This window comes from Pelodiscus sinensis, chromosome 15 (genome assembly GCF_052426305.1).
Source record: "Pelodiscus sinensis isolate ZL-2025 chromosome 15, ASM5242630v1, whole genome shotgun sequence".
In the NCBI taxonomy this organism is placed as follows: domain Eukaryota; kingdom Metazoa; phylum Chordata; order Testudines; family Trionychidae; genus Pelodiscus; species Pelodiscus sinensis.
The window spans coordinates 9,068,143-9,085,962 of NC_143066.1; the positions used below are offsets into that span (position 1 = coordinate 9,068,143).

The 17,820-nt window shown below is 41.0% G+C and overlaps 1 protein-coding gene across 3 annotated transcripts in view; it reads left to right on the top strand.

Moving 5' to 3' along the window:
* The window catches only part of LOC149523542 (uncharacterized), a 929,974-nt gene that overhangs the window by 850,732 nt on the left and 61,422 nt on the right, over positions 1-17,820 (top strand). The gene's annotated exons all lie outside the window — the stretch shown is intronic.

Sequence of the window (17,820 nt, forward strand, 5' to 3'; positions counted from 1 at the left end):
TATTTTCCTTGTAGCAAAACACTGATTAATAACTATGGGTCAAATTCACCATTCACCAATTCACCATGTAGACATCTAGTGGAATTTATGAAAGTGCTTGTGCAGCATATGTGCCTAACTCCTTTTGACTTGCTTTGGGAATTATGTGCCTAACTCATTTTACAGCTTTCGTAAATTCCACAAGGATCCTGTTTTCATCTTTAGGAGTCTAAATACCCTTCTAAATCTGTCCCTAGTGAGTGGAAAAGCAAAAACTAGCATCTCTAGCTGCAGCAAATAATTTCACAAATGAGCTAATGGGGCATCTTCTAAACATGGTCTGAAAATAAATTCAGAGGAGCATACAAGAATTAGATATTTGACAGCAAAAATTTAGTTCCTAATGCTCTTAAACTCATTTGAAAATCCCTACCTTCATGACAAAGTGTCAGTTTCCTGTCCTACCATTATCTGTCCTGCATAGGATCCTATCAAAGTCTTAATTCTGCCTACTCCAAAAATGTAAGTGGTTTAAAATGTGCATTGCTTGCCAACATAGACTTCCAGGTAATATGGGTTTTGTTGGGAAAGGAGAGGGTCTGAGTATACAAACCTTTTCCTATGACAGCAGTCTTTGGCTGTGTCCAGACTCAGGGGTTTTTTCGAAAAAAGTAGCCTTTTTTCGAAAAAACCTCACCTGCGTCTAGACTGCAGCCGCATTCTTTCGAAATTAAATCGAAAGAACGCGGCTTTTCTTTCGATGGCGGTAAACCTCATTTCACGAGGAAGAACGCCTTCTTTCGAAAGTTCCTCTTTCGAAAGAAGGCGTTCTTCAATGTAAATAAGGCTTCTTCGAAAGAGAGCATCCAGACTCACTGGATGCTTTCTTTCAAAAAAGCAAGCCGCTTTTTCGAAAGTTCAACGTGCAGTCTAGACGCTCTCTTTCGAAAGAGGCTCTTTCAAAAGTATCTTTCGAAAGAGCCTCTTTCGAAAGAGGCTTGCAGTCTAGACATAGCCTTTGTGTGAATATGGCTATACAAGATTGAACCCCTTGAGTTGAGGGGACAATATCCTGAAAACCTCCACATTCATTTAGAGCGATGCCATATTAGGAACAAAATCGGGTTCTAACTGCTACTGTAAAGACTAATTTGCCATATAAAACATGAGAGCTGTACTGAAATATGAGCCTGGAGAGCAACTCTTTTGATCTCGAGTAGTCAAAAGGTTGGTGTGTATAATGCTATGAAAATAAATTATGTCAAAACTGTAGGAAATAATTTATGGTTTGGAGATTGGTTTACTGATAGAAATACACCACTAATAAAAATTGATAACGCAGAAAGGCAAATAGTTTGACAATAAAATGGATAGAAATTAGAAAACTTTGTTATAATTTTTTTATAATTATAAAACTTTTTATAGGAAAGTGTATCTTTCAGCCTCTTCAGCTGGATGTGATCAGCTACCTTATAGTATGCTGATGTAAATTATTTAAAATGGCATTTTTACAAAGTCTATAATTAGAAATCAGTCAATTGTTTTCTATAATATTCTTTACTTTCCTAAATAATTGTATTAGAATTGTCACCTATGGTTAAGGCCCAATTCTACAAAGCTTTATTCTCCTGAGGAATCCCTATTCCCATGAGTCGCTTTAGTGATCAAGGTTCTGAACCTACAAAATCTAATTGATGCTCCTTACTTAACTCATGTCAGCGAGAATACTCAAGCTATTAAAATTAAGTATGTGCACAAGTGCAGTACTGGGGCTGTGACACTCCCATATTTTAATGGAAATATGTTTTGAATATGAATATGCATAACTTGAATATGCTTTATGCAAAGCAAGTCAAGTTACATGTCATTCAAGAGCCAGTGAGCCCCTGAAGGTGTATATTTTATTTGTGTGCATGTATCGTTCTTGTATGCAAAGCTGACTTTGCCCTATAAGGTAGACATATGAAGTGTAAACCTGCTTATTAATCTAGAATTTCTAGTAAAAAGCCATCAGTGGTACTTAGGAGACTTAATGGCTTGGTGCTCAAGGCAACAATCTGTAAATGGTTTTGTTTTTCCAGTAAGCCTAAACTATGGTTGGTCTTATAAAAACATGTGACCATGCCATCTGGGGCTGGAATCTATCTTGATTTTGATATTTTTCCTTAGAGATGAGGAGAATGAAACAAGAGTTTCCTGCCCTGGGGAAATTCTATTTAAAGGATGGGAAGCAATTACAGGCAGTCCCCGACTTACGTGGATCCGACTTACGTCGGATCCCTAGATACGAACAGGGTGAGGCAACTCCCGCACATGCGCAGCAGCATTCCCGGGGCTCGCTCACCTGGGTCCTAGGATCCTCCTCCTCCTCGGGCCGGCTCCGACTGGGGTCCCGCAGAGCTGCCGGGCAGAGGAAAAGTGCCTCCCCACGCCCGCTGCCCTCCCCCACCCCCCCACCCCCCTGCCAGCAACAGGCTGCCCCCTCCCCTGAGCAACAGGCTGCCGAACAGACAAAAGCAGCCTCTCTGCCCCTCCTCCCCTCTATACATGCCGGGCTCCCGGAGCGCAGCAGCGTCCCCGGGGCTCGCTCACCTGGGTCCTAGAATCCACCTCCTCCTCCTCTTCGGCCGGCTCCAACTGGCCTCTGCCTGCAGCAGCTGGCCACAGGGACAGGGATCCCGCAGAGCTGCCGGGCAGAGGAAAAGTGCCTCCCCACGCCCGCTGCCCCCCCCCCCGCGGCCTCGCATCCTGCACACCTCCCCCCTCCCCCCCTGCCAGCAACAGGCTGCCCCCTCCCCTGAGCAACAGGCTGCCGAACAGCAGACAAAAGCAGCCTCTCCGCCCCTCCTCCCCCTATACATGCTGGGCTCCCTGGGCAAACAAAGACTCCACCAAAACAAACAAAGTGCTGGCCTCATTGTGTTAGCAAAAAAAGGACCCTCCTCCTAGAACCCTGGGTGGTGTGTGGAAATAAAGCTATTAGCTCAAAGCATGGTGCAGAGCTGTTTGGTATTTGATGAGTTACTCCTTTAGTCCTGAGTTTGTCACAGGGACAGAAATAGATGTGAAATCTTCTGAACAGGGGAACAGACAGCAAAACAAACATTAGAGGGGAGTTAACCTTTCCCTATGCTATCCAAAACTAAAAAAAATGTTTGGCTAGAGTTTCCCCTACAATATGTACCAGTTCCGACTTACATACAAATTCAACTTAAGAACATACAGTCCCTATCTTGTACGTAACCCGGGGACTGCCTGTAGTGATTTTCTTCATCTGGCTTTTGAAATCTGCCTACCTACCCTCAGAAGATACACAAGGAACTATTAGACCCAGAGAAAAGATCAGCTCTGATTTGATGGATTTTACTTGAAGTTGGGCCTGGGGTGAGAAATATGTGTAACAATCTCTCTGAGGGCTTGTCTACATTACAGAGAAGATTGACGCTGCTGCAGTCGATTTTCCGGGGTTCAAATTAGCAGCTCTAGTGAAGACTTGCTAATTTGAACTGAGAGGGTTCTCCCATCAACCTCCCAGTGCGTGGACAGCACCAAAACAGGATTTAAGATAATTTGACTCCAACTATATAATTAACATAGTTGGAGTTGCGTATCTTAAGCTGACTTTGCCCTATAAGGTAGACCATGCCTGACTATATTAGGGTTCGTTGGTATGTTTTGTTTATTTTAGATTAGTAGTTTCCTTTGATCTTCAGAGGGGTAGCGGAGTTAGTCTGTTAGTCTACCATCTACATGTTTTATTAGTCTCTGAGGTGCTACATAACTATTCGTTGTTTTTAAGTTTTTCCTTTGATCTGTCTGTTTTCCCTTTAAATCACTTAAATCCTTTTTATACTTAATAAAAACATTTTTTGTTTATTATCAGACCCAATGTAAATGATTGTTTCCTGGGGGAGGGAGTAGAGCAACAACAGTGCACCTCTCTCTTTCATTAATAAAGAAACTCTTTCTATGAGTTACCCCCTATGTAAAACTTTTATACTGTGTAAGATGGATTTATTTGGGGGTTTAGTTCCCTTTCGGGGATGCTGTCAAGTCCCTAGAGCTAAGCCCTCGCAGAGCAGTTATCAGTGTCTATGTTACTCTGCTGGAATATTCCCCCAACTCTGTGCTTTGTTGAGGGAGATCAGAGTTTCTGGCCCATCAGGACAGGGTGGTGGAGCACCCCAGTGGGAAGGTAGGCAGGCTCAGTGGTCTGATCAGCACATTGGGTGACAGTCTCAAGGGGATCTCTGTGATCCAACCTGTCACAGGAACCTTACATTTTCTGCGTTTACGACCTTAGTTACATCACAATCTGGTACTAGTTATGTTCTTGCATGGTCTTAATTACTGTAGTAGTTGGGTGGCTAATCTGTCTGCAGCTAGAACTGCAATAGCTTTCACACCAGCAGCTTTTATTGCTTTCATGAGAAAACAGGTCACTAACCAGTGTCAGTTATCCACATTTGCTTCAGAGAGAGACTACTGGAAGCATTCTACTCTAATGCAATCTTGTTCTTTGTCCTTGAAAAACAATCCTCTTATTCCTTGCTTTAATACTATGGCCAAGTTTGGGTCTCTCTACAGGCTGCCCTCCCCCTTTGTGGCTTTGTAGAGCTCTGGTTTTTGCTCTTTTCTTAGTTCTCTTCCTGCTTGTCCTTCTGACTCTGTGTTATTTTGCCCTGCTAGCAGCACACATATTAGAACTGCTAAAAATACCTGTACCTATGGTCAGGAACTAATCCGAGAAAACAGACTATAACATTTGGATGATTCATTTAACCAGAATTCATAAAAAACAGTCTGTCCAAGAGGAAGTGTCCTTGCCCAGTTCAGTAGAAAAAGTTTTAGGACTCCTTAGACTGACATGCTTCAACCCCTCTGAAGTTAAGCTGTCTTCCCAAAATGTTGTGAACCAAAGAAATAAGATGGTCTTGATCTCCTCTTGTGAGCAACTCCCACATACCTTCTTGAAGGGCTAAAGATAAGCCATCTCAACTGCTGAAGAATGACAGATGGACTAGGTAATGTTAATAAGTGGGCCTAGAGTACTGGTTACCTAGGTCGATCCAGTGTGTGGTTTCATTATGTCATTTGAAACAGGTCCTCAGCTACAAAGACCTGGCCCTTGAGCAAATTTGATCAGTATCACCAGACTTGACATATAAAATGCTCACATATCCTGCTAGAGGTTAAAAGAGAAAGGTGGCACAACAGTGAAAATAAACTGACCTCAGTCAGGCATCAAATAATTGAATTTAATGAAACATTGTATTGTAAATGCATTTGTTTCATTCTTTTATTTCCCTGATTAGTTTTATGTCTGCTTTTTAAATGGGATGAGGTTTTGCTGCCTATAGAGCAATTTTAACATGGGTTGAGAAGGGGTTTGAAGCTGCTATATAAACCATTTTCAGTCATTTTGTTGTGAATTTCCAGAGTATCATGCTGTCAGAACTGTGGATCTATGTCATGTTGATCTTTGTGATAAAAAAGGAAACAATAGCTATGAGGCAAAAAATAAATAAATAAAAATAAAAAATCTCCAAGGAAAAGAGCACATGGCCTAAAAAATGTCCAGACCACAAAGTTGATCAAGTTCCTTTGTTCTGTGTTTGTTACAGTAAAAGTTGATATTCAGTGCGGATTGTCCTGAAGTTAACATAATCTAATATGATATATACATTCATGTGTATACGTTTTCAGTCATATGATACACACAGGTAACACTTTTCTATTTTGGCAAATCAAGACAAGAAGATAAATAGGGAGAAGTATGTATATATATATATATATGTTTGTGTAATAAAGCCAGCTTACTGATTGCAGGGGAGACATTTCCTACACAAACCTACAGCAGTGACTTGATAGAACAGGACAGAATCATGCAGCTTCAATTAATGTGCAAATATGCATGCTGAACTTTCATTCTGTTTATCATGTGGACATGGGGTTATTTTTATCTCCATATTCTGTATATGACATCTTAGTTTGCTTCTTGCCTGCTACCATTGGAAAAAGTCATCATGTGGCACACTACAAGCTGAAGGAATTTGGAGATAAATTCCTCAGCTGTCATACACATCCTTGAGCAGATATTGGTTAGGAGATAGACCTCTTCTTTCTGCAAGGATTATCATTAAGGTTTCTGTGTGCTCTCCTTATTAAAATCACATGCATCTTTTGACCTTATGCTGTGAACAGTTCCTTGTCAACAATGATTGACTGTCATATTTGAAAAGTCCATATTTAGCAACGTGAGACTCAAAATAAATTTTTATACAAAATACAGTGGTATTCAGTTTTAATAATTTAAAAATTTTAGAAGGTGAATTGTCAGGGACTAAGTAATGGTTCTTTTATACTGAGGTGATCGCTACACAATCCTCAACATCAGTGAAATTTAGAACAGCATAAAGATTTTTTTTCCAAATTCATCTGCTGATTATGGTTCCCAGGAGGCAGTTCACACTTCTGCATTGACACACTAGTGTGGACCAGGAATGTCACCTCCTTTTGCCAGGTGTAGCTGGGACCAGTGGTGTAGAAGGCTATGATATTTGGATCTTTCTAATTAGTCTAATGCCAGGATAGTAAAGGCACTGTAGGTTTGTTTCACAAAGAGAGGCAGAATAGGGGTTTTTGGGACACTGGGCCAAGGCAAGTGGGCCTCCAGCTTCTTCTGCCAAAAGTGCTCCTGTCGGGGAAATAGGATTGGGGCAAAAGGGCTTCTTCTATGCTCTCCAACACTCCTGCCAGGGAGCAGGGTCAGAGCTGGCAGGAATGAAAGGACAAGCCCTTGTGCCTAGCACCATTCTCCAGCCACAGGGCCTGCTTGGAGGAGTAGTTCAGGATGCGAGAGTGCCCATTTTTCCAAGGGCCACTCAAATGGCCAATGACCTGAGCTTGGGCCTTGTACTGCCAGGTTGTAGCATCTTGAGACTATCAATCACAATCTAAATATTATTGGTTAATGCCGTGAAGAACTTGCATTGGAAATGTAGTTATTGCAAAGTTACTTTCTTTAGTGAATAAAGAGGTTTTTATTTATGATTGTTGTTCGTGTGGGTGGGGTTTTTGGTTGGCTTTGGTTTTTGTTTTTGCTTTTTTGGGGATCATAGTTTCTGTTTGGTTATTTGTAGTATAGCTACTACAGTGTCTCTCAGGCCCATTGGTAATAACCAAAGAAAGGCTATCATTCATTTCAAAATTAATTTATAGCAGTAATATTTCTGATTATTAAAGTGAATAATTTCTTTGGTGCAGTTTAAAATAATTCATAGGGACTTCATCATATAAAAATTCCGGGATACTTTTTAAATAAAATCAAAGATATAGAAAATAATGAACAAAATGCAACCTAGCGATAGTCTGAATTAAGAAAGTAGCTTTTTCCTAAGGCTTGTGGGAAATAATTTCAGGTGCATAATGTGGCAAAGAGCGGTTAATACCAATCTCAAGTCTAATCTTTAGAAGCAAGAACACTGTATCCAAAGGTACCACAAACTGGATTCTTTGCTGATGAAAAGCATCATTGATTTTGATGGGTCTGTGCCAATTGACACCAACATAGAATTTGGCCCTGCTTATCTAATTTGGGTGAAAGAAGCAAGAAGCCTAAGCATAAAAAATAATCTTGCTTTTGAATGATGAACCCAGTTTTTCCATTGTTAACCATGCAAAAACCATCAGCTTGCAGTGTTATGAATTTAGTCCAAAATATTTTAAGTGGAGTTTTGACAAGTAGGGGTTCAATTGCACTGCTTTAATATATCTAATAATGTAATAGACAGGAATGGCTAACCTCTGCTGATTCAGTTCCAAAACGAATGGGTCCTTCTCAAGCTACATTTCTTCAGTCCTTTATTTATGCAAAGGTCTTTCTCGCTGCAACACAACTAGGTGCTCACCAACAGACTCCAGTTAATTCTAATACTTTTAGGTTTGATACCCTCTAATGTTAACGAGATCAACTATCTCAACATAACCACAAGATCCATTCAGTGCAAACTGCAGATAATGATGTTACAGACAGCTGCTCTCTAGATACACTCACTAAGGGCATGTTTACATGAGGAAACTATTTCAAAATAACTAAAATTGATCTAATAACTCCCGAAATAACAAAATTGAAATAGTATGGCCTCACTGCAGGGAAGCCTCAAAATTAGTTCAAGGCAGGCTACCTCAACTCAAAGCTGCAGGAAGAATTTGGAATTAATTAGTTTGAATGACTCTGGGAGGTAATTATTTTGAAATATCAGCACCGGAGTGACCACACTACCACTATTTCAGAATTTTTTTTTTTTGGAAATAAGCATTATTCCCTGAGGAAAGCAGGAGCACAGATTTTGAAATAAGTAGCCCTTTATTTTGATATAATAGGATGGGTAGTGTGCACACACTGCTTATTAATTCAACTTGAGGAGGTTTATTTCAAAATAACACCCTAATGTAGACCAGGGCAAAGTCTTTAGTATGTATTTCTAAGTTGTAACAATAGTCAGTTATACCAGTCACGGTCAACGTATATGCATAGGAAAAATGCAGTTTCAATTGATGCTTAAACTGAGGAATATTCTGTGGTGTGCAAACAAAAAAAAAGTGGCATGCTTCAGTGAAAAAGCTATCACATTATATAGCATGGGAGTGACTACTAAATCCTATGTTAAAGTTCATTCCCTATGAGAACTGTATATATCTTACTGCATGAGCAGACCGAGTCTTAGTGAGCTTCATGTAGTTATTAAATATGCCGTGTCTTCTTTCCAATCAACTTGCCTGTTGTGTGTGGGGGGGAAGAGGGAAGATGAGGTTGCTAAGCATTACAAGGGCACCAACTAAACTGCTGAATGCAAATTTGGGGAAGTGTGGAAAGATGAAAAAATATTCTAAGGTGCAAAAATAGCACAGCAACATAATTCAAACCACTGTTTCATAAAATATTTTCCATAAGAACAGAGATAAAATCATGTATCTATAGCAAAGTAATGAAGGCAATGAAAGTTCATGATCTTAACTTTCTCTTTAAAAACCTAAATCAGGCATCCAAACCCTTTCTAAAGGGGAGTGATCATTAAAGTGGGACTACAAGTAAAATGCCGCACTATAAACTAACACTCTTGAATTTATTTCTCAAACATTTTCTTTGGTGGATTATTTCTCAAACATTTTCTTTGCTTTAAAGTGCTTTTCCAATTATACCAAAAGTTGATTACAAAAAGCAAGACGTTAAAGGTTTGCATTGGTTTGTTTGGTATATTTTTGTTGCTGTTGTTTTATATGAGTTAACTTTTAAATTGAAGCAGATAGGAACATCTTTCTTTGTGCTTTCTAAAGGAAGGTCAGCAGTGTTGTCTTTCTTCTGCAGCAAGCTTAATACACACTATACTTTGAAGTGCAGTTTTCCTCATTGGCATCACTTGTACTGAAGGTAAATGTCAAGGTGGTAAATGTTCAGACTTGTTCTCCTTTTTATTGATACATTTAAAGCCCCGTCCTTCCTCTTTCTGTTTACAAGTCTAACACCGTTCATCTTCCCCACACTCTGCTAGACTTGTGCTCCGTTCCAGGGGCTGGAGCCAGATGAACCAGCAGTTGCTGTCTGAAGAGGCTGCATCTGCAAGAGGATGAGGCTTTCTGAAGAGGCTGCTGGGAGCCCTATTACAGCAGGGGAGGGGAAAACATTTGGGGAACTTGGTTCCCCAGATTTCCCACTCCCAAAAAGGGGGAGTCCACCCCTCATCCCAAGAAATATGAAACAGACAGTGAAAGTAAGTAAGGGCGAATTCTTTCTCCCACTCATCCCATGTAAATAACAGGGCGGGTATGGAGGAATCTCAGAGGGGTGCTTGTTATCCCCACATAGGCAGGTAGAGTATTTAGGAAAGTCACAGGTGATATGTTCCTTCTCTGTCTCCTCAATAAGATTTCAGAGAAGAGTTGGCATTGCCCAGCTCCGGAGACCAGATGCTGATCCAAACGCTGAGTTCCCTGCGTCTTTTGCTGTTTACACAGCTGTTGGAAGCCATTCCACTCTCCCTTCTTGGCAAAAGGACTGGACTCTTTTTGGCTGATAGAATTAAAATGCTTGACTCATGGCAGAAGCAATGGCCACTTGAGTCCCCAAATGAAGAACTCAGTCTCAGCGTTATATCATTCTGTGTTGCACTTTTTCTTATTGGGATCCTATTCACACAACCCATCAAGCACATGGAATCCACTCCGAGGGGAATATCCCAGGGTTTCAAGACCTTCAGCAAGATACAGAAAGCGAGCCATGTATCCCCTCTACCCACCAAAGAATAGATCCTCCCCAGTGGTCATTTTAAGACAAGTTTTTAAGGCATTTTTATGTCCCAGTGATTCTGTGTGTCTCTGCCATTGCAGTAAGGGCTAAACTTAGGGGTTGTAATGAACAGCTTGCAAATGTTACAAACTACACGTAGTCTGCCAATTATTCATTAGAAGCACTTGGTGAATATTTATGAATAACAAGTGCGTTTTAGGGATTAGAAACGCTTTACAAGTGATTTGACACCAAAGAAAACACTCCCTTTTGTGTGAGTGTGTTCAATTCAATAATAATCAACTAGCTCTGAATACTATAGCTTCCACAAACGTCTAGAAATCATTTATTGCCATCTTGGTTTGACCTGCACATTAGAGCTGCTATATCTAAAATTGCTGCTGTATCTGGTTTTTGTGCTAGCCAACATATATGGTACTCTTATTTTACTGAACAGTTGATGTGTATGGAGTGTCTTAGAACGTTGGGAGAGACACCCGCTATCAAATGAAGCTCATTGCATTCAATTTATTAAACTCACTTCTTTTGCTAGCAGACTCTCAAAACACTCCAAACACAACAGTGACATTTTTTTCCTGTTTGGAGTTCATGTAATGTTTATGCTTTAGCCTTTCTAGGGATCATCAGGTAAAGCTAAGTACCTCTCAACCAAACACCTCTTTATAGCATGGAATGAGTTTAAAAACAAACAAACAAACAAGCAAAAAGAACACAGCAGAGTTTGAGTCAGAGTTAGGCGGTTTATGCTGGTAACTATTAGAAAAACAAAGCATCTGAAAGCAGAGATCTAGACTAGGGGTACAAAGATTGCACTGCAGGGAAACATTCTGAGATGGTGGAATGGGACAGATGTAAACTGTACAAAGCTTACTTCACGTAACAGTTTTCCAAATCCAGAGCAATACTGAATCTTCTGAAAATAGCAATGTTTTAAGTGACGTAGCCTGTATGTTGATCGCTGTTATCTTGCATTGAATTAGTTCGTATGGCTAGACTGTACATTGACTTAGATACCCGAAATTCACCGGTGGATCTCCTGAGGCTGCGTTTGTCAGGTTAGGACCTATCTCACGCCATGTCTCCACTTACTGGAGGACTGATGCTCTGGCAATTGATCTTCCAGGATTCGATTTAGCTGATCTAGTAAAAACCCATTAAAGCGAATGCTGGCGGTGCCTATGGTGGTGCCAGTACTCCTTGCTGTTGCGAGGAGTAAGACAAGTTGACAGGAGGTGGCGCCAAACTTAGCTTAAGGTACATTGACTCCAGCTATGTTATTTATGTAGTTAGCGTTGCATATCTTGAGCTGACCTTCACCCTACAATATAGACCTGATCTCAGTGCAACACCAACAGTCCTGGTGGATTCACTAGCAGTAGAAATCAATCTCTGGATCTCAATGTATCTATTAGCTTGTATTGAGTTGAAAGTCCCAGCTCCATTAAGCAAGCCCATACCAGTCTAATCAACCTCTGTGTCCTACCTGCCACTGGAGAGGCAACAGAGTACCACACCAAGTGGGTGTTTCATCAGTATTAATAGAAACCAAGATCAAACAAACAAAAAGCAATTGTTATTCCCAGCTGGGCTAAACTTACCATGAGGAAGCAAATGTTACTGGATATAATATCTTGCATAGAGTGAATCATTTCACAACCCATTTTATGGTGTTCTGTGCATAATTTAGGAAGAATTTGAAGCTATCAGAAAAGGCATGAAAACCAAATTAGATTAGAGTTACAACAAGAATAAAAAACCCCAGCAGGAACAAATATTTTTCAAGAGTACCTTGAATTACAAAAACTTCCACATTCAGTGTGGGAAAGCACTCCGGAAGCTAGGATTTACAAGGCCAGAGTTGCAAGAAGAAATGTAGAGCAGAAGACAGATGTGCTGTTTGAGAGCAGATGGCATGTTAAAGTTTACAATGATACCAGCCTCAATACATGCTTGTCCCACAGTCTCCTTTGTACTTATTTCCAACTCACCCTTCATCCCAACAACACTCATCCTGAATTAGTCTGCAGAGTATAGCACACAACTTCTGATGATCAGAGGTTTACTTTAGCTTGATGAATGGCTAAACTGTGTGCAGCCACATGAGTCCCTCAACCGCTGGACAATCTCCTTATCCCCCCCCAATCACCTTCAGAACTTCTGCACTTGTTCCCCTAACTTTCCAACACACACCCATTGGTAGGGCTGCATTCGCGCATACATGGCTACTGGTGAAGATGGTAAATTGTAACTGTACTCCTAAGTCCAACCCTGAATTATTTGATACAGAAAACAAAGCATAATAATGGTCATGGGAGGAATGTGTGGCACACCTAGGCTATGTCTAGACTGCAGGCTTCTTTCGAAAGAGGCTCTTTCGAAAGCATCTTTCGAAAGAGCCTCTTTCGAAAGAGAGTGTCTAGACTGCACGGAGAAATTTCGAAAAAGCGGCTTGCTTTTTCGAAAGAAAGCATCCAGAGAGTCTGGATGCTCTCTTTTGAAGAAGCCCTATTTACATTGAAGAACGCCTTCTTTCGAAAGAGGAACTTTCGAAAGAAGGCGTTCTTCCTCGTGAAATGAGGTTTACCGCCATCGAAAGAAAAGCCGCGTTCTTTCGAATTAATTTCGAAAGAACGCGGCTTGAGTCTGGACGCAGGGGAAGTTTTTTTCGAAAAAAGGCTACTTTTTTCGAAAAAAACCCTGAGTCTGGACACAGCCCTAGAGTTTGGAACCATATTTGCTGGCTTTGCTGATGGGTGAAACATACAGTAAACATTCAAAATAAAAACTCTGTCATGGCAGGTGATTAAAATGTGAGAGGTGGACAGGGGACAAAATAGGCTTTTAATGTAGCTTGATTCAAGTCTGATATTCAACATATTGCCTTAGAATAACAGAAGCAGTTAGTGCAAGTTTGGATTTCTCTTCTGGGCTATGAATAAATGAATAACAGCTTGAAGTAGCATCAAAGTACTCCTATGTAGATTTCTTTGTCACAATACAATTACAAATAGCAGCTCGAGCAGTAATGTATACAAATACTTGAATAATACAAAGCATAAAGTTACTGAAATATTTCAGCAGTGCTCAAACATTGTCATTTTAATGTAATGAATTCATAAAGCTATTACGTTTTAAGTAATCATCCAGTGCTTGCTACATACTGATTTGGGGAGCATTAATCATATTCCTCCGCTAGTGCTGTGAGTCTTCAGTGATGGTGATTTTTGTCCAGAGATGTACAAACTCACTGCAGGTAATATTTCCAGAGGCACACAGGGATGTTAAGTTCACAATTCCAGACCTGATGTGTCTGTCAGCCCCACTGTCTGGTGTCAAACAACACCCAGAATATTGCACTAGAACCTGTAGAAGTAGTTGGTTTGATTGAAACTCAGCCCAGGTGCCTCTGGGAGGTTCACAAATTTTGGTGGGTCTGGATCTTTGATACTCCCTACTGAAACCTGTAAGTAGAAGAGGTTTTATGACTGAAGTTTTGTGGTTATAATACAAGGGGATTATCATGACAATTATGCAAAGTGGTTTTTTTTCACAGAGGTAGGCTTAAACATTTGCAAAGTTTATACAGATTGAACCTGTCTAGTCAGGTACCTTTGGGACCTGACCAGTGACGAAGCAGAGAATTTGCTCAATCATAGGAGGTCAATATTGTCTGGCAGCATTACCAACACTTCCACTGCTTGCTGGGCTCTTAGAAGACATTTAGGGGTAAACTAGAGCTAAATAACAGCATAGAAAACTGATAGGACTGGTGGCTGTAAACAAACGTTATGGTACCTTGGCCACACTTGGCCACACTCATGATAAGTGGACATCAGGCTAACTAAAACCATGTTGGACCATGGATGTTGCCAGACCAGGGAGTGATGGTCTAGAAAGATTTGTAATATTACAGTCTGAGAATTTGGTTTGGACCCATCTCTCATTTTCCAGTGTAAATTCTTTCTCTAGATGTGCTCTTAAACATTTACCTCTTTGTTCTTTTGAGAATGTTGGTAACTGTTTTAACATAACTCAACCCAGTGAAAAGTAAGGAACTGCTCAGTGTAATTTTGTTAAAATATAGAAATACACATTTTCTATAAATGGTTGTACCAGAAAATTAACATTTGATAAAAGGGTGATATTCTGAATGTAGCTACATGAGGGGAAGGAATTTTCACATTGAATATCAGGAAGAAGTTCTGAAAATGAGACCTGTAAGATATATCCCCAGCAAAATTGGAGGATACATTTAAAATTTAACAGAGAAAATATCTTAGTTTAAAATACATTATAGGGAGCGAAGTGGTATCATCGGGGGGTAGTCTTGATGACCAAGGAAGTCATTTCTACCAATAACTTCTTTTAGTCTACGGTTCAAAAGAAATTGTTTCCTATTCACTGAAAATAAAAGATTGCTATTTGATATTAATGTGTCATTGGTGTGATTCAGTCCCGCAAACATAATGGGTATTCGCTCTAGATACTGCATTAATTTACCTTTGAAGGTATTTGTGTGTGATGGATTCAAGTGTATTTCCACTTTGGTTTTGTATTTAAACTTGAAGATTAATCACAGGCATTATTAAGTTATCACCAAAGAAGGACTCTGATGATTCATATTTAAGTGAGATTTTTATAGTTGATTTATCTTTATTGTATTGCCATTAAAGCTTGTATAAAATTTCCAGAGAAATAGCAGGGTATAAAATGTAGATACATTTGGTTTAATCAGTCTGTTTCTGTAAATTATTCAGTTCTCTACAAGAAATTAGAATCTTCCCTGAATACAAGTCTTATATATCTCTGATTTACATGGAGACTGCTAAACTGTCTCTTCACAGAAAACCAGTGATCTGCATTATAATGCATTCATCTAATGAAATGACATTTAATATGTCACTGCGCAGTTTCCAACTCTCTTATTGGTGTTTCTTTCACAGTTGTTAATATCATTATATGTTATGGCCTTTCCTGTGTTAAAAAGTTGTATCATTTTAACTATGCCAATTAATTAAAGCAGTACATCCTTCTAACATGGACTCAGTTACACCTGTGAAAAGATACTACACATCTGTATAGGTTGTTACATGAATAAGATATACTGATGTTAGGTAAGGAACCTTAACACCAGCGTTTGTGTGTCTATTCTAGAGGTTCCATGGGTATACTTATACTGGTAAAAGAAATCATACTCCCAACTGGAATTGTTACACCAATACAAAACATTGAGTAAACTAGGCCTCAGGATTCCTTCCTTTTGGGGTGTGTCTAGACTACATGACACCGTCGACGGAGCCATGTAGATGAGTTTACTAGACATAGCAAAATGAAGAGGAGATTTAAATTTAAATTAAAATGGCTGCCACACTGTGTCGACGATCAGCCGATCCAACACAGCGGGGCAGTCTGGATGCTCCGCGGTCGACAAAGGAAGCCTTTGGCAACTGCTCCGGTCATCACTTCATTTTGCTATGTCTAGTAAACTCATCTACATGGCTCCGTTGACAGAGCCATGTAGTCTAGACACACCCTTGGTGTCTACTTTGGAGGGAGATTTTCACGCATCTATGGGTTAAGCAGCACAAGTCCAAGGACAACAGGATTTGTGCTCCTGACTCCCAACAAAGATTGTGAAGATCACCTCCCAGGACTTCTCTCCTAAACTTTCCCTCAAGCAGTTCAGCTCCGTTGGTGGTAGATGCATGAAATTACCAGAGGCTGTAGGAAACCACCGTAAGCATTGTTTCATCTAATTATGCAAAGAACAGGCCTAGACAATGAGATGGCTACAAGCCAGAGGCCAGCAATCCCTTCTCTGCCCACTCTTGCTATTTTCAGTGGCATGAACCAATGAAGCATATGTGGGGAATATTAAGAAAATATCCCAGTGAGGACAAGACTTTTGTGTCCCACATATATGATGCACCAGGAGCTTTGTTCTGTCAGCTGGTTTTGATTCAGTGTCTGAAGGTTAAAAACATTGATGTAATATGTTATAGGATGTTTAGTGTGACAGTGTATAAACTGAGGAAAATAATAATTTACAAGTAGGCCTTTGTTTTAACCAGACACTGCACATAAAGGTGGGTAACTGTCCTTCTACAATTGTAGGTTTGACCTCTGTGGTCTGGACCCCTGTAGTCTGGCACCAACTGTCGTCCGCCATCCCCGTGGGTGCTGTGGGGCTGGAGAACTCACAGAGAAAAGCTGGCCCCCTGATCAACAACTCCAGCCCCGCCCTCCAGGAATGCACCACAGGCTCAGAGAGGGAGGAGGGATGGAAGGAGAGAAGTGGGGCTGGGGGACACTTGAGGGAAGAAGCAGGGTAGCTGGGCAGGGGTGAGGAGTGCAACCCCACAGCTGGTGGCGGGGGCCGAGAGCGCAGCTTGGCTGCCATGGGGCTCAGTGTGCTCCTGCAGAGCTGCGCTCCTGGGGCTCCACATCCACCTGGCTCCTTCCCCCACGTGTATCGGAGCTTGACACAGTGCAACTGCAGCAGTCGCCCCCAACCCCTCTACATCCCCTCCCACCTCGCCCAGGTGGTAGTAGCTGTGGAGAATATGGGGGAAGGGGATGACTGCTGCTGCCACACCAGTCCACCCTGGAAATCCCCGAGGCAGCTCGCTCAGAGTGCAAGATGGTGGCAGGAAGGGAGCAGGACTTGGGGAACAGGAACTGACAGGTCCCTTCCTCCCAGGCTGGATTGTTCAACCGCTCTGGCTGGGGATGGCCCATGAGCCAGGAGTAAGAGATCCCTGCTCTAGCCTAAGTGCTGCAAGAGACAGTCCTGGTGACTCAGCCAGGGGCACTCTGCCCTCTTACATCAGTTCAACATGATGTCAGGGGCATTCAGCTCTTGGCATTATTATATTTTGCATGAGGTTACCTAATTTCCCCCTTATGTTTCATTAGCTGTTATATTGATTTTTGCAATTAACTCAACATTTCACCACATTATTCATATTAATTTCTAAGTCCATCCATGAGGCATGGCATCCATGAGGCATCCATGAGGCCTTGAGGATAATGAAAACAACACACCCCGGACCCTTGCTTTGGAATCCAAATGAGAAAAATTCCTTCCTGACCTCCGAAACAGGCAATCAGTCAGAGCCACAGAGTCCTGACACATATAAACCATTTACCACTAGTATAGGGAAAGAGAGTGGGGCAGATAAAAGGCTCCAAAATACTGGGCAAAGGTTTAGAATTAATGAGGAGAGAGCAAGGCACCAGTCACTTCTCTTCTCCATCTGGGTGGCCAATGGGAAGTGAGGAGCCTCTAAAGGAGATGGGCCCCACCCATGCATTCACACGGCTGAATTCCCCGTTCCTTCTGGGACCGTTAACTTCACAGCAGTTCAATCACATCTCCCCCTCCTCAAAATGAGTCAGTAGTATATCAGTGGTGAGTGAAGCAGTTTTGATACGCACATATATATAAATGTCTTGAGGATTCTTTAGGATGAAAGTGGCTATGCAAACTAGTATCACAATTATATAATTAAAAAAACCCAACAACCAGAAAT